Consider the following 26,810-nt stretch of genomic DNA (forward strand, 5'->3'; position numbering starts at 1 on the left):
AGATGTTTTCCCCCTTTCTTCAGAGATAGCTAACTTTTGCCTCTTCCTTTAAAATGTAAAATATGCACCACAGTTTGGAAAACATTCACAAAAGATTACTTCATACTGTGAATTGGAGCTGCCTTCCAGAGGGATACATTATAGTCTGGTCAGATGCAACTGCGTGCAACTACCACTGCCTTTTAAAAAAAGTTTTGCCATCTCAATAAACTTTCATTAACAACTCAGCATAGCTTGGAATGCGTTATTTATAAGCCAGGAATTTCTCCTTTAAGGATATATAGAGCCAGATACTGAAATAATGTCAAAACTGCAATTTTACCAGTGGAGATGGTGAAAGTGCATTTGCTAACATTTATTCCCTATTCCATTCCAGTGCCATTCCAACTATAATTTTAATTCTTCTGTAAAGAAAATATTTTGACAACATAGAAAGACATTAATGATGATTGAAACTTGCATTTTTCTCTCCTTTTCCTCTCGTGCTGTTGTTTTTGAAACCGCTGTGCCTTTTCTTATTTTCAACATTTGTTAAAACATCCCTTTCTCAAGCGAGCGATGAGCAAAATAAGCCCATCGGCAGGAAGACGGTGCAGCCCCCTCCCAGGTGGGAATAGACACTCACTTGTACTCTTTTTCCTTTGCCACCATTTTGTTACAGCCCTGAAAAAGCAGCAAATGGTGGTTATTGTTTCTTTGCAGGGTATGGTTTTGTACTGGATCCATGTGCAAAGTGTAAACATGTCATCAGTCCTCATTTGCTATATCCAAAAACATTCCCCATGTCCATATTTGATTTTCAAGTGCATCTGTGCACTGATTGAAACCCTCCCAACATGCTGCTACGCAAATGCAAACCCACACATTGCTGATTTTGAATCAAATGCTCTTATGCTTCCACACTTCCATTTCAAAGTTTGCCTCAGAGTTGCAGTATGTGCCCTTTTAACGCATTTTCCCCCCTCTCACAAAGAGATTCCTGTGTTCATCACAGGAGCCTGGTGCGGTCTTTTCCATTTTGTTCTTATTTATTCCTTGGAGTCTGCTTTTATTTTCACAGCTTATTTATCCTTTGTTTACAGCCCACATGTGCTTTTAAGCAACAAAACCAATATTTAAACAAAGGAAGTAAAATGCTGAGTTATAATATAGGAATTTGCTATAAATAGAAAGTTGGATTACAAATAGCAATGCATTTTGCTGTTAATGTAGTACTTCAAAAAGGAGAGAGAAAAAGCTTATTGAGTTGCAAATTTTCCGAAAAAGATGAAACTATTATAAAGTATGATGGAACAATTTCCTTTTAACATCCATCAAACTCCTAGTCAAAAAAAAAAAAGGGGGGGGGGGGCAGGGGGAAGGGGGGAAAGCCAAAATGTGAGTGCAAACTTGTAATTTTAAAGCAAATTGTGTTGCACCTAATTATTTTTTACATCCCTCCCGACATACGAGAGTTACCTTAACTGCAAAGCTCTGTAGTACCCTTTGCCTGTCATTTTTAATCAGGTTGTTTTAGGTAATTTTTGTTATGCCCCTCATTACTGAATTGTTTATCAATAGGTGCACCAAGTGTCACTAGCTTTTCTCATCAAGCCAGGTCTGACAAAGAGCTGCAGTGCATGGGAAAGAGGCAGCTAGGTGAAACTAATGCCATAGATGTTTGATTCATTAGGAGCTTATTGTTAACGGGGATGTCTGATTGTAAAGGCTCAGTCAAGCAAAAGAGTGCAGAGTAATCAGTCGGATTTATAGTTTGCAGGGCTCAAAAAAAAAAAAAAAAAAAAAAAAAGAAAAAAAAAATCAACATAAACCTTTGGATATAACAGAAACAGAAAAATCCCCTTTGGGCAGCCCTAACCTGAGACCAGCCAAATAAGGTCATGCTACATGAAGGTTGCCTGTTAGGTGATGGAAGATATAGGAGGATTACAGCCATATGGCACGGCCTATCATACCTTCTGACTTAAGATAACAAAGCCAAGCTTTGTGCTTAGCTGTTTTTGACTGACATCATCAATTTTATTTTATGTTGGTCACCTCCGGTAACAGGAAAAAATGGCCTAGGGTTGATAACACATGCCTGTTTTTTTAGTATTAAGATGCCTTACAGCCAGTTCTGTGCTGTAAAAAATTTCAAAGAATTAGTAGCTTGTTCTTCTATCAACCATCCTCCAGCAACTGTCAGCTCCCCCCTCCCTTGTTTTCGGTTTGTACCTTGCAAATGAGAGACAGCCTTATTCAGAACCAGATGTAAGGCTCCTAGAGAATGAGCGTAAGCTGTTGTACTTTAAGCCTAATGGGAAGTTTTATATGCAAGGGCCTTGAACTGATTAGTATAATTCCCTCTTTAATACAGCTGTCCCTCCAGATTAAGGTAAACCAAATGTTGCAATCAGAGATTAGTGTACCTTGCCAGTTATTAACATCCCCGGTTGCTCGGCGAGCACGTCAGACGCTAATGCTGTGTATTTATTTGCCACTTCCACGCTGTAACTTGAACTTCTGCACCTGTCAAAGCATTCCAGGGAAGAGAGGGGTATTATTGGGAAGCAAAAGTTTTATACCTGTTACACCTGTTTCGTTTTGTCATGGCCTGAGATTTTCTTTTTTTCTTGCCAAGATTGCCAGGTGGTTTAATCCGTTCCTCTGCCGGTTTTATGAAGAAAGACTTTGTCTGCAAAATTGCATTTGTTGCTCTCATCTGCTTTCCCTTATCGAATATGTGCTACTCACCTAAACTGCTTCCCCCCCCCCCCCCCCCTTCCCCCTGCTTTTGCAAGGACTCTCCGGCTGCTCTTTGTGTGCCGAGGATGCGGCTCCAGGCGAGGAGAGCAGCACCCGCTCCCGCTGTGCTTGCATCAGTGAGCGGTGCCTCTTGCCCAAGGTGGGTCACACAGTTGTCTTCTTGCATTTGGCAGGATATCCTGTCCACCAGCAACACAGATGTCAAGGGGGACAATGTCCGGGTTATCGAGGGAAGATCTTTGCCTCTCCCCCCCTGCCGCCGCCCCAACCTGATCAGGTTTTCTAGATAAATGTATACCGTATACAGACTTTAAAAGCTTAGTGGGGTTGGGGGTGTCTTGTGCAGCATGTAGGAAATCGATGAAGTTAGGCCATGCTAAATAACCGCTCCTCAAATGCGCTTAATTACTTTAGAAAACTGTTAATTTACCTGTAAACTCGACAGTCCTGAGGGAAAACCACCAGATACACAATGTACAGAGGAAGATGCTGCTAACTGAGGTTTATTTCTTTTGCATTGACAATTATTTAAGCAGAAAGTTTTTAAATTAGTAGCAGAAGTGAAGCATTTGCATTTTCTAGTCCAAAATTGAAACACCCCCCCCCACCCCCTCCACCCCAACAATATCCCCCAACCCCTGCTTTTAAATGACCTCCCCCAAACCCAGTTAAGGGCTGTGCTGTGACAGAGCGAATGCAGCGTTGGATGAGGATCCGCTGCAATTTCTGGAATATTGCTGCTTCCTAGCATAGACCCCGCTAAGACATTTTTTTAATTGAATAGATTCCTTATTAAATAGATAATTGACATCAGGTCAAAAAAGGCCATTTTTGCACAGTCCCCCTAATAACAAAGTTTACTGCCGGCTGCACACTGCCTGCACGTTATGGCTTAATTGCAGATTTTTTGAAAAGACAAAATATGTTCATATCTGAGGAATTATGTCTTGCAGCCTACTAAATATGCTAATGCAATACTAAGCAGGGATAAAGTTCTTGCCATACCACCCAACAGTTGCGTGGGACACGCTGCCAAGTTATTGTTAATTGTAAAGCACAAGCAGGCTTTGCAATCCATCTTAATTGTCATACTTACTCCAGGTTTGGCGATAAGGCTAGATGGGCTGTTTTAAAGTGACAATGTTGACAAGGGGAAAGGGTGTGGGCCTGGGCTTGCGGTTCTGGAGGGGTTATGCGCTCTGACCTGCCGTAGGTTGATATGGACAGTCTGCAAGGGGATTTTAGTTGTCATGGGGTCCCCAGGCAGTTGAATAGAGTGACTGTCTGTCCTGCTTTTTCCTGTTAGGATCCTGACACGTGGAGCATTGATGAACTCAGCATAACGTTGAATAGGAGCTTTTTGGCAGCTGAGACACAAGGGCTAAGCTGCAGGTCAGAGATAACACTAGTGCAGATCTCCTCATGCACACAGTTAGTAGCATGCTTTCTTCCCTCCTGAGTGCAGGAAATAGCTCATGTTAAATACGTTCACTTTTCAGTTTTCCTTTCTTCTAAAACGCAGCTTGACAGATTGGGCTTCTCAGCTTCCCCCCCCCCCCCCCCCCCCCCCTTATTATTATTATTATTTTTTTTCACCACCTCTGCTTTCTACCTCAGAAATACTCTTCAGGAAGCAGGAGTTAATCTTGGTGAGGAAACGATAAGGTGATACTTGATTTTTCAGGGGAAAGCAGAAGGATATGACTGCCCGGTAACTGCACAGAAATTTGCAGGGACGCCTTTTTTTAGGGCTTCCCTTTGCTTTTTCCTTTCTCCTCCTTAGAGCGGAGGATGGCAGGTCTGGCTGGAGGTAGGCGTGAGGGGTTTAAATAGCATCAGGGGCAGGAAGGAAGTGCTGGGAAGGTACATTGATAAAAGCCGCTTCCCCGCACTTCTCTATCAGCTCCCTGGATCAGGTGAATTGGGTCGTTCCTTTCCCAACTTTGATGCATCCTGGCTGGCACAGAAATGTGTCTTTGAAGTCGTTTTATATTCGGCCAAGTTTTTTACGTGGTTCCAAAAGAAAGAGGGTGAGCATTGTCTCCGCTAAATGATGTCAAGCCGGCATCCTGTGTACTGAGACAATGTCGAAGCCTCTATCTGTTCTTGGCATTGCTAGTGAGGCTGTTTGAAGTGTTTATAATGTCAGGGAGGCTTGAAACTGATGGAGGTTTGAGAAGGGGATCGCTTTTTAAGAACCCTCTGCCTGTCGGCGCACACGCACGTGTGCACTCGTCAGGTGGTAGCAAGCCTGAGGTCGCTCAACCCCTCTCACTGAGCACGAGCTGGATGCTGCAGGGAGCCAGAAATCCTCCCCAGTATGGGTGGAAATGCCTGCATTTGGGTTGGGCTTCAAGGTGGAACAGGACCTTTCCGTGGAAGAGCCTCGCTGGTGGTGGGGGGCTCTTCTCCCAGCAAGGTGGTGCTCAGCACGAGCAGAGCAGAGCCAGGATGAGACCCTATTGTGCAGGCCTGTCTGCATTAGCGGATTCCTGTGCCTGTGTTTAGACTTTCAACGACTTAATTGGGCCTCTGCAGCGAACCATTTGCAACCAAGGGGCCAAGGCTATTGTTTATTCCTCTGGCTATCACTGAGAGCCACGCAGACAGAGAGGAGGACAGACATAAATACCACCTTTGTTACACTTTGGATGCTCCTTTTGCTATCCTGACTGATTTCATACTCACTCTTGAGTGACTTCAGCAGCTTTTTTCCGATAGATGCACTTTTCCACTTTCTTGAAGGACGAGGACAGTGGCTAGAAAAAGGCTGGCAGAACCCATTTGCATTAAATGGCCTGATGCTCGCAGGGTAGTGTGTTCCCTGTTTCCTTCTTTTTGTCTGAGCAGAGGGACTGTGGCCATGGCCGGCACTGCTCGGAGCTTGGGGAACACTTCCCAGCTGCCACGTCAGGGTCGCAAAGCAGTGGAAAGCAGTGCTGGGAGCTCTGTGTATTTTCTTTGGGAAGTCGTGAATTCATTATGAAATTTATACGATGAGATCTATGACTTTGCTAATATTTCCACAGAGCAGTTTGGCCTTTTCATTCCAGAGAGGGTTGGACAGGAGCTAAGAAGATCTGGCTTTTGTTTTCAGCTCTTCTACAACTTCCTGTATGACCTTGGGCAAGTTGCTTAATCAAGCTGTCTAGAGCTTTCCCTTGTAGTAATGTTATTTGCAAATGTTAGAAGAGTCGCGAATATACATGGTCGATTTGGTAGGTGACGTTCAGGTACTAATTTGATACCTTAAGGAGGAAAGCAGCCCTGTAAAATACGGAAACTGAAGGCTCAGTATCTCACCTTGGCTTCAAACGTGGAATTCAATGAAGTGCCAGCAGCAGCAAGACCCTGGCCAATCTAAATTGGGCTTAGGGGCACGTAGTGCCAACTCTGGGCAAGAATTTAGCTATCCAAAGGAATGAAATAAATTGTTGTTATGTAGTGAAAGCTATCTGAATGGGTGTCGGAGAGCGCGTGTAGCAAGAGTATATAAGGAATATGAAGACAGGACCTGAAGATGAGGATGCAGAGGCACCAGGGACATAGATGTGAGGTAGTAGGATTATGCTGAATCTTGAATTTCCTTGCAGAAGCATACCTCTTGGTGGCCCTGCAGGTAGGGGAGAGGAAATCCTGTGCTGTACATCCCCCAGCAAAGGGGAGCTCATCCTGAGAGTGCAGCGCGGACAGTTAAATAGCAGCCTTTAATACAGTGACAAGAGCAGATGGCTCCTGGTTTGGGCAGGGAGAGCAAGTTGCTTAAAGTGCTGGAATGCACACACACAAAATAAAATGTGTGCACACTATAGAAAGCTCACACTGCTTTCATGAAGGCAATGGACATCTAAGTACTTGAAGATCTATGCTAGGATGTGTTTTTTAACATAGCAAAAGTATGTTAATAAATGCTATAATATTTAAGAACTTGATCACAGCCTGGTTTATAAAGAGTGGCAATATCCTTATTAAGCCAACTGATATAGTCGGAGGGGGAAAAACAGACAAGCCCTCTACAGGGCTCTTTAATGTAATTAAAATAGGCAGCCTATATCTAGTTAAATAATATGTAAACTCTTAAGGCCAAATGCTGCAGCTAGTTACTATTAGAGGGAGAAACTGTAAACTACAAAATCCCAAACCAGGAAGTCCCATGGAGATAAAAAAATATCTAAAGAACAGTCAGAAATGTGCCCTATATTATTGATGCTTCAAGCGGTATTAAGTTGTGAAGGGCTGGAATGTAAACAGAGTTACAGATGTCTGATGCCGTAGGTTGAATTAGGGAAGCAGGAAATGCACTCCTTCACTTGGGATGTTTGGAAAAAACACCTTCTGCCTGCCTTTATCTGAAACAGTTAAAGTTTTGTTTAACCTACAAAGTGATTTGAAGGTGAATACAACAGGCGATCAAAGTGGTTTCTTCTATTTATAGTGGTAAAAATAGGAGCTATGCAGACCAACAGAGCGTGGTCCCAGTTCACAGCCAGCTACGTTTTGGAAATGACCTGATTGGAGAGGGTAGCTTAGTGGTAGGGGTAGTTTGTGGCACAACGGCAAAAGCTACAGCTGTACACACATATGGTTACTCGGTTTAGGTATGTCTGCATCTTAGAGACAATTATTTTATGTGTCTTTTTAATGTAAAGCTAATGATTATTTTCCTCCCTTGGGGATCAGTTTTTGTTTCCTAGAAGAGAGTGGGAGAACAGCTTCAATTGGCTATAAATGCTCTGGTAATCCCCATACTTCTATTTCCTAACCTTTAAAGCCTACAGCCTTATCTTATCTCCCTATGGTTGTTGTTACCCCTGCCAAACTCTGCTGACCGGCTGCTAACAACATTACATTTACTCCTGATTTCCATAGGTTAAGCACAGAGCAGAAATTGCCTGTTACACTTTCTGGTGCAGGCTCTGCTCCTTTTAAAAGTCTCCCCCCAAACTGAGCAACCTGTTGCTTTGAAGGAGTGATCCCCCCCCCCCCCCCCCCAATTGCAGTGGCTTGAATAAACTCAGAACCCACCTTTGCAGGTCTGGTGGGAGAAGTGAATTGCCGCATGGCAGAGGGTGAGCGCCAGGGTCTCACGGGAGACTGGCCTCAAATAGTGGCTAATTCATTACTCGGAGGCAGAGCCACCCTCATGAATGATACTCTGGGACATGATAATCTCCTACTGCATTTAAAATACAGATGGGCCGCTGTCTTTGCTGAAGGCTTCTGAGAACTTAAGTTTCTCAGATCCCACAAGGTCTACACACCCTCTTGCACGGGACAGTGTGTTATAATGGACAGCCCTTAGAAACCTGAAATTCTCTTTGTCCTTTTCCTTTTTTACCTGATTGTTGTTGGTAAACTCACATAAATGGGAAGTGCCATTTCCTTCACATTGTTTGAAGTGTATTTGTTCAAGAAATAACTGAGTAACAGTTTTCCGTGTGCAAAACAGGAGAGCTTTTCCCTAACGCCCTAAGTCTAAATTAGTATTCTTGATGTCCTGATGAGCCCAGAATAGTAGGGTAGCCAGGTTAGGGTCCCAGGCATCAAGGCATCCCAGGAGTTAATCTCCTGATAAATAACCTTTTTCTTTTTTTTTTTTTTTTAATTAGAAGTTTTGATTCTCATTTATTTCTTACTGCCAGCTGAAATGCTGGGTTAGAAGAAAAAAGGGCTTGAGAGTACCTCTTTTGAAAATATTTTGTTTGGAAGACACCTAGGTAACGTCAGAGACACCTTTCCTGGGTGGGAGCTTTGAGGCCGATCAGAATTGCTGTGGCAACGTGGGTTTCCTGAGTTTCCTTTTTGCACGTGCATTTAAATTGGTGACTTAAAAAGAAAAGAGTTTGCTTCAGAGGAGTTTTGTATATGCAGTATACCTTCATGATTTTTTCCCCTCATTCCTCAGTTTTCACTATTTCATAAGCCTGAAACAAAGACAGAGGAATCAGAAATATCCCTTGACTGATGGCAGGGAAATAGGTGAGAGTGTAGAAGACACTTACAGTTAAATCAGCCAGTATAAAAAAAAAAAAGAGGAAAAAAATCCATTGAATTTGGTTTTGTGAGCAGTGCTAGTTGCCTTGCCAGTCTGAAGCTGGCACTGTGGGTTTGCTGTAATCACTGAGCTGAGAAAGAGACACGGGTTTTGTTTGTTTGTTTGTCATCATGGAGTTGAGCAGGACTTAAGCAGTTGAATGCATAGCACTTTTCTCTGCTTTCATCCTCTTCTCTCCGATTCTGGATTCCGCATAAATTCCCCTCGATTCTTCCAATCTGTTTTTTGACCCTCTGTAAGAATTAGGATTTATATATATTGCATGTGAAGAATAGGGTGGAAAATGTGCCTTTTTGGTTTTAAAAATGAATCATGGTAAAAATCAACTAAACATGTAACTTCTGCATGCTTTACTTGAGCACCATCTCCTACAGACACACCAAGCAATGCCCTCGTGCTGGCCGCTTGTCAGATCTGTAGGCAGGATGGTGTCTCAGGTTTGTTGTGATGCCATGCGGCACGTGGCAAACGCCCAGGATCTGGATCCTGGATATGGTGCAATATGCTGCAGTGTAACGTGTAGACCTTCGGGTTTCAACACAAAGTTGTTCAAAGACTAGGAGAAGGAAAATGCACATTTGAGAGGAAGAAATACTGTAATCAAACAAAATGGCACAGAGCAATGCCAAGGAAAAAAAAATTCCTTTAGTCAACCAATCCTGACCAGTGCACTTCATCACCAAAGCCAATAATCCTCTATCGCTTGCAAAGCAGCTTCAAAAAGGCCTGTGCTATCCAATATTTTGAATGTCACTGGTTGAAGATCAAATACTGAGACCACAGTGCCCTCCTTTCACTTTGGGAATGGGTGTCTGCCTTGCTGGGTTTCTCTGGTGCTGCGTGGAAGGTTGCCCCCCCTGCTCAGCATCTTCCCAGCATTGCACACTGACTACTGGCCACAACCCTGGTTGTAAAGACTGTGCCAGAGGCGAGGAAAGGGATTGAAAGACATGTGGTGGGAATATGTTGTGCTCCAGCTTTCCTTGGCTTGCAGATGGCAAACTCAAGGCTAGTACAAGCTAGCCAGAGCAGCCCAAAGACTATGCTGATGTACTTTCAAGGCTGACCTTTAGGTGTGGCGGTTAGTGTTTGCCATGATCTTGCTAATTTGCCTGAATGTTATTGAGGTCTGAGGAGGTAGGTACGGCGTTGGATATAACAATCTCTGCTCTCAGCTCTGCCGCTTGCTCCCCGTGACTGCAGATCACGTCCCCACTGCTGTGCTTTCTGTAAGCGTCTCTTAATTTCAGAACTTTAGCTGGAGTTTACCACTCAAGTCGCTTTGGAGTGAGTGAGTAGTGAAGGATTCTTCTGGTAAGCCAAGTTGCCATTTCCAAACCAAGACACGAAGATGAAAGGATATCACTTTCTGGATGCCGTGCTGCTGCCCTGCTACAGTTTGCTCTGACTCACTTTCCCACTGACCCTTCTGCGAGGAAGGAGAAAATCTTGAGCTGTCATGTCCCCCAGCAGCAGGGACAGGCATCGCATGTGGGCAGTGCTGGGCTGGCACGGTTTGTGCAGAGCCATCCCAGCTATGGCTCAGCCAGATACAATGGTCCAGCTGGACTGGGAGCTCCAGTTACTGTGGCCTTTCCAGACTCTTGATGCTCCGGAGTTTGGGCTGCATAGGATATTTGCCTGATCTGGTAGGCATGCAGTCAACATAATGTTCTGGTAAGCTTACACACTTGAAACAAAACTGCCTTGTGCTGGAAGCAGGCTAGTTCTAGCACCCTCATAGCACATATTTCTTGTTTGCAACCCTGATGTTTTCTCCTTCTCCTCATTAACTTGACCTTGCCACCTACTGCAGAGTATACATCGGCCTTCACCAGGTTTCCCTTCCTTGGCAGTGGCTGAGACGCCGGTTAGACCAGACTGTTCCTCAGAAGGATACAGACGGTCTGATCTCTAGAGAAACTCACCAGCATTACCCACCTAGCTTGACACATCTGTGAGTCAACACAGCGGTGATACATTCTGCCAGATGCTTTCAAAAAAGAGTTGTCCTGATCCGGAGGTTTTGGTAGTCATCTCTCTGACATAGACCTTAGCCAGCTCTCCGTAAGGCAGTCCTGTGGAGATTGCATGTGAGCCAGTATGAAGTACTCATGCTTTTAAACCGGTTCTTTTACTGCTAATGCTTCTTCTGCCTGGGATGTCTCAGGCCACGGTGATTTCATTCTGTTGTTTCCATAGTTAGACAGTGTTTGCATCCGAGTACACCACCCCTCCAACTGTTTGCGAGGATGTGGGTGTCTGGTGTTCCCTATATCAGCCTCTTGCACCTTAGGTTCTCAGCCAAGCCAGTCATCCTTATTAATAGAGGGCTGGATTTCTGTGGTGAGATGTTGAGGTTAGGTGTCACAGGGTGCAGTTTGGCGATAAGGACATGACATCTGCTGCATTGGAGGGCTGGTAGTGAATGCTCAAACCAAGTCCAGCCTGGACATGTGACAAGACCACTGTAGAGCTCACCGTTCCAGACCCCTCCAAGGTGGAGGGGTACAACTGGCTCAAGAGGGCAGGTGGTTTGGTGTGGTGGGCTCTCAGCGCCGCAACTTTCTGGGGCTGGTCAAGAGCACGGGAAGGCAGTGGCACATTTTAAGGTGCACAAGTCTCCTTTTAACCCCCACAAGCATGGCCTGGCCAGCCCCACCGTTTCCTGCCAGCTCTGGAGATAAGCCTACAGAAGGTCAGAGTGAGGGATCACCGTGCCCTGTCTCTGGCCGCAGTAAACAGCAGGCGCCTGGGGAGAAGCAGAGGAGCAGGGGAAGCAGATAGTCACTCTTCCCAATCCTCCCCATTTTCAACAACTGTTTCCTTAATCTGATGGATCAGCCGAGCCCACGAGCGCAACACCAACTGCACCGCTTGTGTGTTCAGTGTGGTGGCAGATCTACAGCCTCATAGCATCCTCTTGAGAGTTGCAGCCATTTAACAGAGGTGTCTCCAAGGAGAAGACCAGCACTGGTGTTGTGCTGTGCTGCTTGTGTTTTGCTGTTAAGATGGACGGAAGTATTTGAGTTCAAAGTTTAATGACACTGGTGGAGAAAGAAAGGAAAAAACCACAACCCAACAGGGCAGTCCCTGTGTCAGGACTGTTTCTAATCAATGCAGGAGGAGTCATCCGTAATCAAACGTATTAGCTTGTTTCCAGAGGCTTTTCTAAAAACCACGTGTGAACATGAACAATCTTATCAATAGTTAAAGTTATCAAGGGTGTCTTTTTTTTTTTTTTTAAAGTTGTTTTTCTTCATTTTTACCTCTCTCCTGGTTGCAAGGCAGCCATCCCCGCCGGAAACCCCTGCTTTGAAAGAAGGACTTGCTGGGGCAAAAGGAGTGGGTTTCCTAAGCAGCTAGATCAAAGTGAAACCTCTGAGCCCAGCTGGCACACAGGTTTCCTCCCGCTCCCAGGTTCATGTCCGGGCTGGGCGTCCAGCTCAGCCGCCCCCCAGGATGCCATGTATGCTCTCAGCTACCTTGGGAACTCCTCTTTTTTTATATATATATATATATAAATATATATATAATTTAAAAATAATTTGGTGGCTCTATAGCTGAGTTATCTGCTGTCGCTGCAATATATGCTGTGTGTCAGACTCCCACAGCTGAAAGCCTCTGTTTCCTTTCTGCCAGTACCTTGGTATCTGCCTTGCCCAGGAGCCTGCTGATGAAGATTTCCTGTTTGTTTTGAGTCACTGCTGGAGTGATAAATATACTTCGTCTCTCTCCTCTGAGAGGAAAGAAACCAGCTGCCCCGAACTAAAGGGAAAAATATGTCGAAATTCCACCAAAGGGCCCTGTTATTGTGAGGCTTCCATGGAAGGATGAACCCGGGTAACACGAGCTATGACAAAGGTGCGATCTCTGTATTAAAAACGTCCCTCTGTGCACTGGGTTTGTTTTTAAGTGTCTGCTTTCGCTCCATAACTTTGATTTTTAAACCAGGTTAGAAATAAATAAATAAATACAAAACCCCCATAAACTTACACGGCGGAGTAATGCTTGGCTGGATAAACAAACAATTATACTTGTGGTTTCTTGATCTGACCACAAGCTTTAAATGCCATATTTTTGCATGAACCTATAATGCTTCTGGATAAACAATTGTGTTTATATTGTCAGGAGTATCCAGTGCGGTGTTGTGTAATTTCTATGTGTGATTACTAGGATATAGGATAAATTCCAAAAGAAAAGAAAGGAAAAGAAGATTAGATTATTAAGTCATTTTTAATAAAAACAGCATAGTTTGGATTCGCTTATAGCTTAATTTGTAATTTTAAAAGAATGCAGCGCTGGCTTTTAAGTTTCTACAATTATCTTTTCATCTCTTTTTATCCTTTTTTTACTAGAGATGGGGCCCAACCCAAAACCTTGGCTCTAAACCCAAGACCCAGGTTCAGAACTGAGTTCAGAGCTCCAACCTCATTCCTGAAGAAGCTTAGTCAGGCCAGCGAGCTCCAGCTCATGTTGCATTCAAATTTCCAAGCCCAGGTTCAGGAGCGTTTGACGCTCAGGAGTTACTTTTGTTGGGTGGAATGGTGCAAGTGGTGATGGCCGTGGGGCATTGGGGTGCCTCCAGCCCTGCAGAGAAGCCAGGTGGGCTGGCAGGGGCCAAACAAAGGGATGTAGCAGATCAGGAGGACTGTTGTAGGTCAGTGATATAAGGAAATACTCACTGAAGGTATCCTGGGGCCAGCTTTGGTCCGGTCCAAACCCATGCAAGGCAAACAATGGCTGCACTGGACTGAGCAATGGCTTTTGGGAGGTGGCAAGCCCTTGCCATGGCTTGGAGGAACATGTGCTTCCAAAAAGGACTAGAGGTTTGTGGGGTTTTTGGTGTGTATGAGCTTGCTTCTAAAGGTACTGCTTTGGGCCTCGTAAAAAAGTCACAGGACAAAATTTTGCTTTCAGTAGACGTTTGAACTGCTGCTTATGGGGGAAAAAAAAAGTATTTTTCCTACAGGTTTTGATATGTTTCTCCTTTTTTATGTAAACTCCATAAGCGTTGGCAAACAATGTGTGCTTTTCTTTACTCACCAGCACATTCCCATTCCAATAGGCTAACTGGGCTCTCTCCTTTATATTGCTGAGTGAAATCACATGGAACAAAAATAATCATATTTAAGCAGTTTGAAGTATATTTTTTCCATGGTTTACCTTTACCATCTCCTAGTAAAATATAATTTCTTCTTTAACAGCAGATGAAAAAAACCCCACCATTATAACTTTAAAGCATGAGATTATAAAAGACCGCAGCTAGTTTAGATCTCACAGTTAGAAGTTAATTCTAAGTCACTGGAATTGAAAACATCAGTTTACAACATTTACTGGCTTGCTATAAAAATGTATTCCCCTGTGTTATGTTAAACATGAGAAACTACACCTCAGTGTGTCCATTATTTATATATTTATTCATATCTTGCTGCTTCTGATTCAGCTGTGTAACTGTATGCAAAACAGATAATTACTGGGGAACAGAATAATTTGTATTTTGAGGGGAATAAATACCCTGAAGGATTTGCTTTTGGGGAAAGAACACACTGCAAAGAAATTACATAGATTTTGTAAACAGATATGAAAACAAACAAAACAAAAAGGTGAGGAAATATTTTGGGCTTGGCAACTTTGACACTACTGTGTTTGTGGCAGGGGAAGTAATTTTTCTTTCTAAATACCCAAATCCACACTGTAAAATTGAACGTGAGGCCCATTATTCAAAACGGTTATGCAGAAAACAGGGTTTAATGGCAACCCTACCCAAATACCAGCACGATGCTAAGGGGTTGTCTGCTCTTCGTGGAGCAGTGGCATTGGGATAAACATGTTGGTCCACCACCTAGGTAGAAACGTGCTGCTTAAGAAATACCTGCACCGAACGTGCCTCCCACGTGGCAATTGTTTTAAGGAAAATGCCATTTTCCTCTCCTCTTCCCAGCATGTGGGGACCCTTATGCTCACCCTGATGCGGTGCTGGTGGGGAGACATCCCTGGATGGGCGATGGGAGCTGGTCTTCCCGCAGGGGTAAGCACCACAGACCACCTCTCCTCTGCCTTTATTCTCTGATTTAGCACCAGACTGTAGAAGAGATTCTGGAGATACTAATTCAGCATTGCCTTACAGAATTACTACTGGAAATGTGGCTGAATAACGGCATCACCGTTCATCTCCCTCTGATTAGTGCAAGCATTTCCCTGTTCCATTTCTGTCAGGAAATGGGAGTCTCCCAAACCTCTCTGCAGTGAGTGTTTAATAGGTAAGTCCATGCCAAAAATGATTGTCTGGTCACCTTAGAACTACCCAAATCTCCCCAAATCCTGGGTGGTGCAGAGGGGTGTCGAACCTGTCCCATGGAGCACCCAAAGGGATCCGTTGTTCAGCATCCAAGTGACGGCTGGGACACGAGCGGGCTGCTTCAAGAGTTTGTGTTTGCCTAGCGAAGTGACATTGCGCATGCCTGCGTTAACACTGCAGCTGGCTATCCGTTCATTTTGGATGTTTGGAAGGTCCTTTTGTTGTCATTGTGTCATGGTCTCTGGCATATGCACCCCATGACACTTGGGAGAGGTGGGAAGGGCGACCAGCTGCGAGCGGCAGGGCTGGGAATTGGGTGCAGCGGAGCAAAATGACATGACTTGGGGCACTTGAGAAATCAGTGGCAGGAAATGGGGCGAACCCCGGTTTCCTAATTCCCTGGCTAGAACAGAGAGATGGTTTCTGTGACAGGCTGCTGCATGGGCTGTGCCCTTCTACCATCAAGAAAAAAAATATCTTTAACCTGAAGACACTCTTCAGACAAATACAGTTATGTGTAGCAGTGCACAAAAGGCAGTTTAACACAGTGTTAAAGGAAATTGAAGTGAAAAATCTCTGTCTTAAGATTGCAGCCTTAACACTTTCGCCAGGGCTGATCATAAGTTTTTCTTTTCTTTTTTTTTCTTTCCTTTTGGTGGAGAAGTTTTCTAAGGTATTTTTCAAACTTTCCAGTTTAGCAATGTGTTGGCTCAAATTGAAAAGAGAACTAGGCACTGGGTCACAGGCAGAAGAATTAGGTTTGTGCTAGTGGTGGGGGCAGGTTGCTGACACAGCTACAATCAGACAAAACATTTAAAACTTCTGGCTTTGTACTTCTCAAATGCCTCTTTTAGAAAATCGCTTAAGTTGTTATTAACATCCACCACCCACCTTCCCTTTCTGGTCTTGACATTGTGTAATAATAGATAATGTTGACATATGTTCCCTGCTGGTCAGAAATACTATACTTCTGTGAAAGGTAACATTTTCAAGCAATGACAAAATGTATTTTACTTGGACAGAACATTAGTTATTGGACTAATCTCACAATGTGGGATGTGGGGTAAAAGTTTTAACATTTTAGTTGTGGGAGAAAGTTTGTTGGGACAGTAAAAGCATCAGTATGGGGTGTGTTTAGTTTTCTCCATTTCTAGAGGTACTGGCTTGGTATCAAACTCTTGCGTCCATAGGAATTTAAAAGAAACATTTGCAGTATGTATGAGGAACAGCTGTCTGTGTACTCCCAGCAACTTTTCAAAATGACTATTTGGACATTTTTTTTCTAGGAAGGATTAGAGAACTAAGGAGTATGTATGTGTGTGTCCCACAAGCTCTGAATAGTTTTATTTTTTTTAGTAGATCAGTTTTTAAATGTTGAGTATCTGTAAAAAGATCTGCATTTATTTATCTAATTCCCACTAAGTGAAGCTGTCTGAAAATAGAAAAAAGAGGAAGAGACAGCAAAATCTTCCAAACAAATATGTTGTGAAAAAACTACTTTTGAAAGTAATCTAGGGTGAGATTCTATAAAAATGTGTCTGCTTCGCACGCCACCAAACTCAGCACAAGACTGCGCAAGCTTGGAGAAATCAAGTTTTATTTTAAGTCTTGCATAGATCTCTGTGCTGTGGAAGCTGGAAATATTTTTTTTTATTGAATCTGATCTTTCTACGTGCTACAACAGAATCCAGAAATAATTGCGGGGGGTCCTGTCATTTCGTGGATAAACATCTTCTCTTGCAGTGGGCTCCCTACGATTTGTTTTTTCCCCCTGCACTAAGAAGTGGGCTGAGCAGCCCGTTAGAACCAGTGAAGTTTTAGGGAACAGCCCTTTATCCAGCATCCGCCTGCTGTGGGCCCAGCTCTGACACACTAGTCTATGGGGACCAGGAGCTTTAATGTACACGGCCCTTGCCCCAGGCCATGAGCCGTGGCTCTGGGGAGATCCTGGGGCTTCCTGAGCGAAACCTTTCAGCTGCGGTGAGCTGCTGCCGTGCGGGTCTGGGATGGGGTCTCCCATGGAGCGGGGTGGCTGTGGGGTCCCCCACAAGCTCCCCATCCATCTTCCTTCACCCATCAGGAGCATCCTGTTTGTTTTCAACCTCTCCTTGTGTGTGTGTCGGGCTGCCTTGGGTTGGCTCTGTTCTCAGTTACACCCATTGATGTCAGTGGGTTGCGTTGGTGGAATCAGGAGAAAAATTTGGCTTCTTGTCTTTTTATTCCCCCCCCCCCTTTTTTTTTTCTTTTCTCACTGCTCAGCCCAAGCCCAGCCCGCTGCCTGGCTTGTCCCGGGCTCCTGCTGCCGCTGGGGTGAGAGCTTCTCCTCTGCAGCTCCTGCTGCTTGGCACGGCTTTGCTGCTTCAGATCCAATCTCGGCTCAAAACATATCTGTTCTGCTTTCTGCTTCCTCCCTCCCTCTTTGCTTGCTGTAAAGCATTTTATTATCCAGACTTTATGGAAGGCTCTATACAAAACGAAGTTGTGAGGTTATTTGTTTTGGTGCAGCCAATCCAATAGTGTAAGCTACTTCCCTCCTTTAATCTTCTCTTTAGATAATACATAGGCTTTTATGTCCATTAATTGTCAGAAATAAATGCTTCTTTAGCTATTACTTCCTGAAACAGAACAGTGATCTCTCTTACATACAGCTGTTTATATTATGCATAGCATAGCCCTGTCACAAGAATACATTATAAGTTTTTGTAAGATCTTGCACTCGTGTTTAGCATAATTTCCAGTTTAACTTTCCTTTTTCCAAAAAGGAGAGAAAGTATCCAGTGGGCTACTGAACAGCAGTGCCTGCTGTCCGTCGGTCCATGTGGCTCGGGAGTAATCCCTGCTGAAGCGAGCAAGCATGAGAAGAAATAGAAGAGTGATAGGAGCAGTGGGTAAGGTTAGTGGAGTTTCACATTGCTGCTGTAGGACCTAATCATTATTAATTATTTGCTTAGTAGTAGAGACTTCACATCCCAGCTGAGATTAAGACCAAATGGTGCCAGATGTAGTGCAAACACCTATTAAGTCATGGTCCCTTTATCAAACAATTTACGGTCTAAATAGACAAGACAGAGAAAAGATGGGAGATGAACAAAGAGGTGTCGACACTGGAGACAGGAAATTGGAGGAACGGGGCATTAGGGATAGGGAGAGAAATGAAAACCACAATGTAATTTCTGGAGATAATTAGGGGAAGACCTACAACTGGGGTAAGAGCATAGACATACCTCTTTGGAAACCTACTGTGCCAGCTGAAAATGCTCCTGCCCGTCACCGCTGCCCGCAGAGCTCTGGAGGGGAAGAGGTGGTGTAGATGCTCATTATCCACTTCCACCACAGCAACCTGGGCTGTGTTACCCTGCTGACAGAGAACCCTTGAACTAACCCAGCTGGGTATTTCTGAGTTGGGCTAGGGGATGTTTACATGCACCCTCTTTTGCTGGCCTTGCCGGATGGTGAGCAAGGGATGCGGAGGATGGGTACTACTGTTTCAGCTAGCACAGCTAGATCTGGAAGAAGACAGGTCCATAGCCCTGGGGGCTGCTCCTCTCCCTCCTGGCTTGGTTGGTACCTTTCTGAGCCCCTTGGTGTCCCAGCACCACCAGCCCAGGCTCTCACACACGCTCACATCTACTTACACCTACTTACACAATTTAATTTGCACCACCTTACAAATCACCTCTGAATTTGGCCCCCAGTTCAGTTCACCACTAAAATAAACAGATCTGTGTGATTGGCTACAAATGGTCCAACCGCTTAGGTCTGCTACATGGAGTTGGTTGCTTTGATTCATGTCCATTTTCAAGTTTAGCTCTGTGCAGCAGAAAAGAGCTGACAACTTTAAAAGTTCCTTAAATTCTCAAAATGCTATACAAATGTTAGCTATCTAGCAACAAAGTATTCAAGATGCTTTGCTTATGTCTTCATGAATAACTTTCTGAAATGGGTTGTGACATACTTGTACCATTATTTTGTATGGCAGTTGAAGAAAAAAAATCTTGGAAGGATGTTTGTTTTTATTTTTCTTCTTCTGACCACTCTGTTTGGAAGAACTGCCAAGTTTGACTCTAAACTTGCAAGCACAGGAACTTTTTTTCTTTGAAACTTGGGTCTATAATGTCTGGAGCTGCTTTTGGTTGAAAGCAATTGTTATGTTCCTGACTCTTGTGATCAATTGAAATCAATTTCTTACAGAAGGTTAACAGAGAAGGTCCAAACAAATGAATCCATGTGCATTTATCTGACAGTATTTCATATACAAATAACGAAAGCAGTACATTATCAATTCTCCGTAGTAAGAAGAATTCTTCATGTTTTTATAAAAAGTACTTAAGAGCTGACTTTGAAGAAAGACTTTGAAAACTTGCCAAACCTTCTTTGTATTTTGAAAGTCCACATCAAGAAAGTAGTAAATAGTCATTGAGCGTAGGAAAAAGGAAACTATTAGCATTGTTTTCTTTGAAAGATAAAAAGAAAAATGCAGTGCAAAACTTCATAATCTCTGAAATGTGTATTTGTTATTTGAATCAATTTAAAACAATTGTCACTATTAAGTTCATGTTAGCCTGCCTACTGAACTGTATAAAGTGGTTCTATATCTGCTAGTTTCATATATATGGGTTCCCCCCTTTCCTCATCTCCTTCTAGTTTTACAGGCTTAAGCATTTCCATTTAACTGCAGAGTTAAGAATTGTGTGAAGGCTCTGCTTAAAAAAATCTACTTCAGCTCCCCAAACTTCCTCAGGATTTTTTAACCTATATTCATTCCTCTAATGTAAGGATATCTATCCTTGATTTCCATAAAGTGATAGTTCCTCAGATTCCCCTTTCTGGGGCCCCATTGCCATCGTGCAACAGTTCTGTGTAATGTGTTAAGATATCCTACTTTTTTAAAAAAATACATTTTTTGTTGTTTTTATTTTCAGATAGCTCCTGGGCCAGGCTTTCTGTTGTTGTTAGCGTGATTTGTGCAGCACCATTTAAAAATTGCTGCTCATCACCAGGAGAGATGAGACCAGGTGCTTTCCACAGGGTGAAAAAATAAAGAGAATCATGTCAGAGCAAGTTAGCCATGTGTTTGGGTGAAACTCTGTACAGGCTCACACCGTGTACCAACTTTGAACAGGTATAGCACAAGAACCTTGGTTGCAAGAACCTTGGTATTGTTTTCATGCGTAACCAAGTAGCCAACTTGCCTTTTACAACCACTGCTGCAGGTTGTACTTATGCACATATTAATTGCAAAGCCATTAAGCTGTCCCGTGTGTGAAGCAGTACTATGAGGCAATGCCTGTTCACTTCGTCTTTAATAAGTTCAGTTTACGTTCAGCTAAAAGGGGATCTAAGCTCCGTGTAACTTGTGAGAAACAGAAGTGGAAATTGGTATGTGAAGAAACATATGTCTGCCATGTAGAAATGGGATGTTTTCCCCTGTTTGCCATAGAAGTGTCTGCAGGTTGTAAAATAGGTGGGGTAAAGAGCTTGAATGGTTGTGCAGGTATACTGGTGTGTTTGGTAGCCAGCTAAAAATGCTAAACTTTCATGAGGGATCGTGTCTTTATATAGCAAATGTATATTTGTGGATGAGATGAAGGTAGGATTACAGTAAGGATTTTTTTTTTTTTTGGCAGGAGTTTCTATAATTGTATTTCTTAAGAAGATAGTTTGTGGATCAAACGATCATCTGAGATTTTCAGAGTTTGCAAAGACTTTCAGATTTACCCATTCATCATCTCTTGTCTCCATCTAATTATTACAAATCTGTTGCATCTCAATATTTGTTGCTGCTGGATATTGACTCATCTCCTGCTCTAGCTTTGTTCAAAGTATCTATCCCATTTTACAATAAACAATCAGGAAAACAAAATAGATTAAATTGTGATAAATGCCAAATGCATGAAAATATCCTGCTGAAAAGTATGAAAATTTTTCATGTTTCCCTACCTCCATTTTTTTCATTGATAAAATGGACCTAATCACATTCACATCTCTTATGGCTTTTTTGTAATGAAGAGGCCAAGCCGGGACCTCCTGATGGCCTGTTCATGACCTTCCTCCCTGTAGGGAGGTGGTGAGTGGAATTTGGTGGGACGAGGGTTTGTTCAACTAGCTTTTTCATGGGGGGGAGTTTGTTACCTGTGGACAGGACAGGGCTAAGGGTTTGACCTCACATCTCTGGCCCCAGAAAAATGCTTTTTGGATTGGCAGAATTGATGCAATGAATATGGGAGGATGCAGGAGTTACTTCAGGCTTCCAGTGGAAGATGTATTTTCTCCATCACCACCCTCATCACCTTCCTTCTCCAGATCCTCTAATGTAGCTCTTTGTGGCTCTTTGAGATACAGCATTCGGGGCAGCACAGACATCCAGCCTGATGGCATTCTTCATATGCTAAGACTCCCAAAATATAAACTGTTAATAGCATCTTCTCTGTTTGCAGAGAGGGCCTGCAGTTCGTGTTTGTTTACGCTCTGTGAAATGGCAGTGTCCTCACATGCACACTGATGACATTCCAGCTTGATTACTTTCCTAATGAAGATACCCTGTTAATACAAGTCTTGCAGTGAAAGCACACTTTTCCCCCCAAAGTTCTCTTCTCAGCTTGTTAACAAATCTTCCTTGAAAGTAAGAGTGAAATTTTAGACGATCTTTTTTCTAATCACCAGCATCAAACAGGCACCCCCACAGCAGATGAAGAGGAATGTCACATTTGTCCTCATGCCTAGTCATTGCAGATGACTATTCAGCATTTCAGTTACAGTTTTTTCTTTTGTAAGGGTGCTCGAAGAATCTGTTTCAAGAACCTTTCCCATACTGTCATTTCGATGGTGATGTTAGGATCTATCAGACAGCTGAGTAAATGTTTTATTTTTTCATTGGTGTGGGTTCTGTGATGTTTATCAAGCAGAACATAGCTTGAAAGACACAGATTTTGAAGTCGCTGGGAATTTGACTGATTTCAATGAGGCTAGGTCTCCATCACAAGTCGGTTAGCATTGCCAGTTTCGTGGGGCTGGGTAGGAACAGTTTGGATGTTCATGCAAAACAACAACAAAAACCCCCATGTTTTTTTAGCAATGGCACTTGCCCATTTCTGCATTCTTGCTAAAAATTGTCTACTTGTAGTTCTTTTAAGGATGACTTTTGATCTAGTTGCATATTTAGTAATAACGTCAAATGTTCTTTATTCTGCTAAAATGCAAAATGAATACTGCATTATTGTAGCCAGTATTATTCCTGCAATGAAGCAGAATTTCATCAGGTTAAACTTTTCTGTTAGAAAGATTGAATAAGGCAGAGGGCCAAATTCTCTCCTGTTGCATGAGTGTTGAGCTAGACGACTCACTAACATCAAAGAAATCGGGATTTACACTAGTGTAGTCAAACCCAGAGTTTCTTGCACAGATTTTCTTGTATGTTTTTCTTAACTTTCAAAATATTGGCCCATAATAATCCTTCTGTCCCTAAAGATGCGCAAACTGCAATCCCAGTGGCAGTCATTCCATAGCAGGTGAAGGAGGTGTGGTTTGTATTGCTTGTGTGAATCCTAAGATAACTGCAGTCTGAATGACTTACAGTGCACAGACGGGCTCATTAATACATAAACTACTGTAACTGTGCCTTGTGCTTCCTAGAAGCTTGCTGCGTGCGTTTTTAAGGCAAATCCCAAGTTATTCAGCAAAAATATACTCATTGGTGCTTTGCTTTGGTTTCCAGTTGCAAAAATGTGCTTTTTCAAAATCCAGTATGTAAGCGCAGAAGAAATGTGTAGGGGGTGCATGTCTTTGGGAAAGGGGGTCATATCTAAGCCCTACGCGGGGTGTCACCATGTGGTGCATCCAGCCACCATCCTGAGCATCCTCTGAGTTATGGGGTGAGAGCATCTCATTGCCGGCCCCCACCCCACCCCGCAGCCTCTGGGACATTCCTGCAGCCTCTTTCCAGCGAAATCCCACGCCGGCAGGGTGACTCACATCAGAAGACATTCCAGAAAGAAGAATAATTATGCCGTTGCTGGAATTGATGTAATGGTGTTTTTCAGGATGCTTTAATAGACATGAGTGATGTTTTGGCAGGCAGTCGAAATAACCCTAGATATCTGATTGCATTACTGACTGCTACCAAGGGCATCTCTGGGGAAAGGGACATTACTTAAGGTACTTTCTCTGTATTTTTAATATGCTGGAGCTAACTTTTAGCCCAGCATAGGGTTCTTTTTCAGAAGACAGGCAGATTGGAGAGCTTAACCAAGACATATAACAAACCAAACTCTAAACATATACAGATTCCAAGAGACAGGCCTGTGTAAACAACATCATAATTCCCTGGGTTATGTGCTGTTTAAAATAACATTCAGTTATGCATTCACCTCAGAAGATTGCCACTTAACAGCGTTGTTTCTTTTTGTAATCTTTATTGTTTAGGTTTATTATGGCTCTCATTTTTTTCCCCCTTTAGAAAACATAAACAATTTCCTTCTTTGCCCCACAAGTGGGACACCCGTGTCCTGGCAGCGCTTCGTCCGTGCGGTGGCCAGCCGAAAAGATAATGAATGAGGACTATGGTGAGCCTCTCTTTCCCAAAAATAAGTTTATTCTCCCTGTCTGTATGTGTTTTAATACCGTGTTCCTTAGGATGGTGGTTCTTGTTATTAATGATTACTACCAGTTGGAAGCGCACTCTTGTTTAAGACCCACGCGGTCCCACTGAGGGCTCGTTGCCTTCATTTAAGCTATATATTAAAAAGAAAGTAATAAAAAAAAGCCCTTCACTCTGATGTCCCTGGGTTGTTTTGTAAAGCCCCGTCGTTTAGCTGCTCTCCGCAGGTAAATAGGTCTTTTTCTTGGTCTGGCACGTTGATAAGCCTTCACACTTGGCTGGGCTCGAGGTGCGTTTGTGCAAAGGCAGATTGTTTTAGTTAACATAATCAGTGAACTCACTGTTCTACCTGGATGTCTGGGAGAATTGCCAAGAGATTTCCCAACATTTCAATCAGAGGCAGGGGCTATAAAGCTGTCGGTTTACTTGTAGGCCAATTTGCCTTTGCCATGGTTAGAACGTTGTGCTCATTTATAAAGAAATCAGCCCAGGTCTTTTGGGGTAATATTTTATGCTGTTTTCAATTTTAAGAAGAATGATTTCTTTTTCTCTCTTTCTTCTTCTTTTTTTGTTTTTTAATATTTTAAAGATACGTTTTTAAAAAGCATTTCCTGACACAGAAAAATGCCCCACTTTAAGAGTCATGACACAATAGTAATTTAAAAAAAAATAATTAATTATTATTCCATTTTTGTTCACAGCAGTGGAGCCGAGCTCCTTTCACATATTGCACCAGCCTCAAGTAAATCTGTTCTTAAACAAAGAAATGGAGCTACTCAGGTCAAATGTTCAGGGTGATCTTGGTCTGTGTAGTAATTACAATCAGAGATATGTTAAACTACCTGAAAATAATTCACTTCCACGGGAAAAAAGTATACCTACAAGTTTATGGTTTGCAGGTCATTGTCATCTACCCTACTTCCACCTGCTGTAATAAATTCCAGTGAAATATCTACTACTGAGTACTGAACTTAAAGATTTTTTTTTTTTCCCCAAGCCTTCAATATTTACCACCTTGTGCCAGATTACATCATGTAACCTTCAACAATGTTGTGACATCTTTTTAGTTGACGGGATGCAGAGGAGCAGGGGACCACATCCACTTGATATTTCTTTGATGTTCCCCACAGGAAGTTTTTCAATATTTGGTCAATTGGATGTTTTTCAAGCATTTCATTGTGGTCAGGACCTAGGACAACCATCTGCTATTTTTGCAAGCTGGCAACGAGAAAGGTGGACCTGCTTGTTCTGCTCTGCAATGCTCTGCAGGGACGAGCTGTAGGGAGCGGCAGGGGACGATGCTGAGTGCGTGGTCCTGTGTGAGCTTGCAGGACAGGTACGTGGTGCCATCAAACACGTTTTGCAAAAGCACTCTCAGTCGGTTCATCATTTTGAAGTCTTGGGCTCCTGAGGGTTAACATGCCTAGAGCGTGTTGGTGCAATGAAGGTGGATGATGGTGATGCCAGGAGTTAGGAGAGACGGGTTGGGAGAGCTGGGTGTAAAACCAGGTTGAGCATCACCTGTCACGGGAGGATTTCTCTTCTATCAGGGGTATCTCAAGGCTTGACAAATTCACTTCTCAGAGGCTTCAGACAGCTGATTTATTTGCCAGGACAGGTGGAGAGCTGCCCAGGCTTATCGCTGAGCAAAGTGGCATGGGAAGAGGCACGTTAAAGAAGTTCTGTCTCTGATTGCAACAACAGGAGTGCGACTGTTACAGCGTCGCAAATTAGCAGTTTTAAACCAGCTCCCAAGCACTGAAATTAAAAGCACTTAATACAGGAATCATATTCTCTAGCTAAGGCACAACGGGACTCTGGTGAATTTAGTTTATAATGTTTCTGTGTTGTAACAGAAATTTGTCTTTTTGAGGCAATCAGGGGAGCCGCATTACAGCGGGACTTGCAAAGACTCATGTTTGTGTCTAGTGAGTGCAAGTGCATTAACTCTTTCATGTGAACTTCTCTGTGAGTACCATGATTTCTTCTACGCTGAATTCACTGGACCTCTGAAAAATAATGTTCAGTTTGAGGTGGATAGGGCATAGGTAACAAAATCTGTCTTGTGCTCATTTCTTAAGGAGAAAAAAGGTTCTTGTCATGGAATTATATAAGTAAAAACATATTAAGACCATCGCCTCTCAGGGTAATTTTTTAAGACTTTAACAAATAAGCAACAGCCAACCTCTGGTGATGTGGCTCTGCTAACACCCACAATCCACGAACGCTTAAATCAAGAATGCAATTTTTGAAAGATTATTGTTCTCAAGAGGAAATAAACCAGTTTTACATTAATTCTTGTTTTTCTACCCAAGATAATATTGGGTAGACATGTCAGCCTTTTTTCCCTTTCTTGCAAACATTGGCAAACACACCACAACATCATGTATTGTAATGAGACAGCAGAGAAGACGACTGCCATGCTCATTACTGTTTCATTACTTGGTGATCGTGAGAGCTTTTTTCCATCAGTGCCTGATTTCTATATTATCAGGAAAAGGGCAAGGTCTTTGATGTTTTGTAACATTCTTTAGCTGTACTGGAAAACTACTTGTTTTCTTCCTTTTCAAGGATAAATCAGTGCTTTATAATTGATCTATAGAAGATCTTTCAGATTTAACCTTAGGTTATGTATAAAATATTAATTATGGCCATTATAGGGGCTATGCCTTTTTAGAAAACTCTATGGGTGTTAGCCTTTATGTCCTAGACAAATTCCAATTTGGGTAATTAAATTTTGCCTGCATTCATTTTCCGTGCAATTTTAATTGGATAGAATATTTTTCACTTCCAGTGCAAAGTGGTAGCGCATTGTCCTGTGCTGTGAAAGAGTTAATACGTGCTGAGCTAGAGGTTGCTGTGCTTCAGTAGTAAGTGAATCTACTACGTATGTTTGAAGAAACCAGCACAGAAAAATGCCAAAGCCTCTTGAAAAAAGGTACAAAATTTGTCAGATGTTTTGGCATGCTGCAAAAATTTAAAATTACATTAGTGGCATCCAAGTTATCACACACATATCCTAAAAAGCAGATTTTCGTAGTGTTCAAATATTCAGTATGCGGCTCATCAGATTGCATTAAGCACGGCTACAAAAGGGAAAGGAATCAATACAT

The 26,810-nt window shown here is 42.9% G+C and overlaps 1 long non-coding RNA gene across 1 annotated transcript; it reads right to left on the reverse strand.

The window, feature by feature from the left end:
• Positions 1 to 366: 366 nt before the first annotated feature.
• Positions 367 to 18,660, reverse strand: LOC129736643 (uncharacterized). Its single transcript, XR_008733555.1, has 3 exons — positions 18,326 to 18,660; positions 2,409 to 2,508; positions 367 to 663 (listed from the first exon to the last, which is right to left on the reverse strand). It is a non-coding gene; the product is annotated as an uncharacterized LOC129736643 (long non-coding RNA).
• Between the last annotated feature and the right edge of the window lie 8,150 nt (positions 18,661 to 26,810).

The sequence above is a fragment of the Falco cherrug genome, chromosome 8 (assembly GCF_023634085.1).
Source record: "Falco cherrug isolate bFalChe1 chromosome 8, bFalChe1.pri, whole genome shotgun sequence".
Lineage (NCBI taxonomy): Eukaryota > Metazoa > Chordata > Aves > Falconiformes > Falconidae > Falco > Falco cherrug.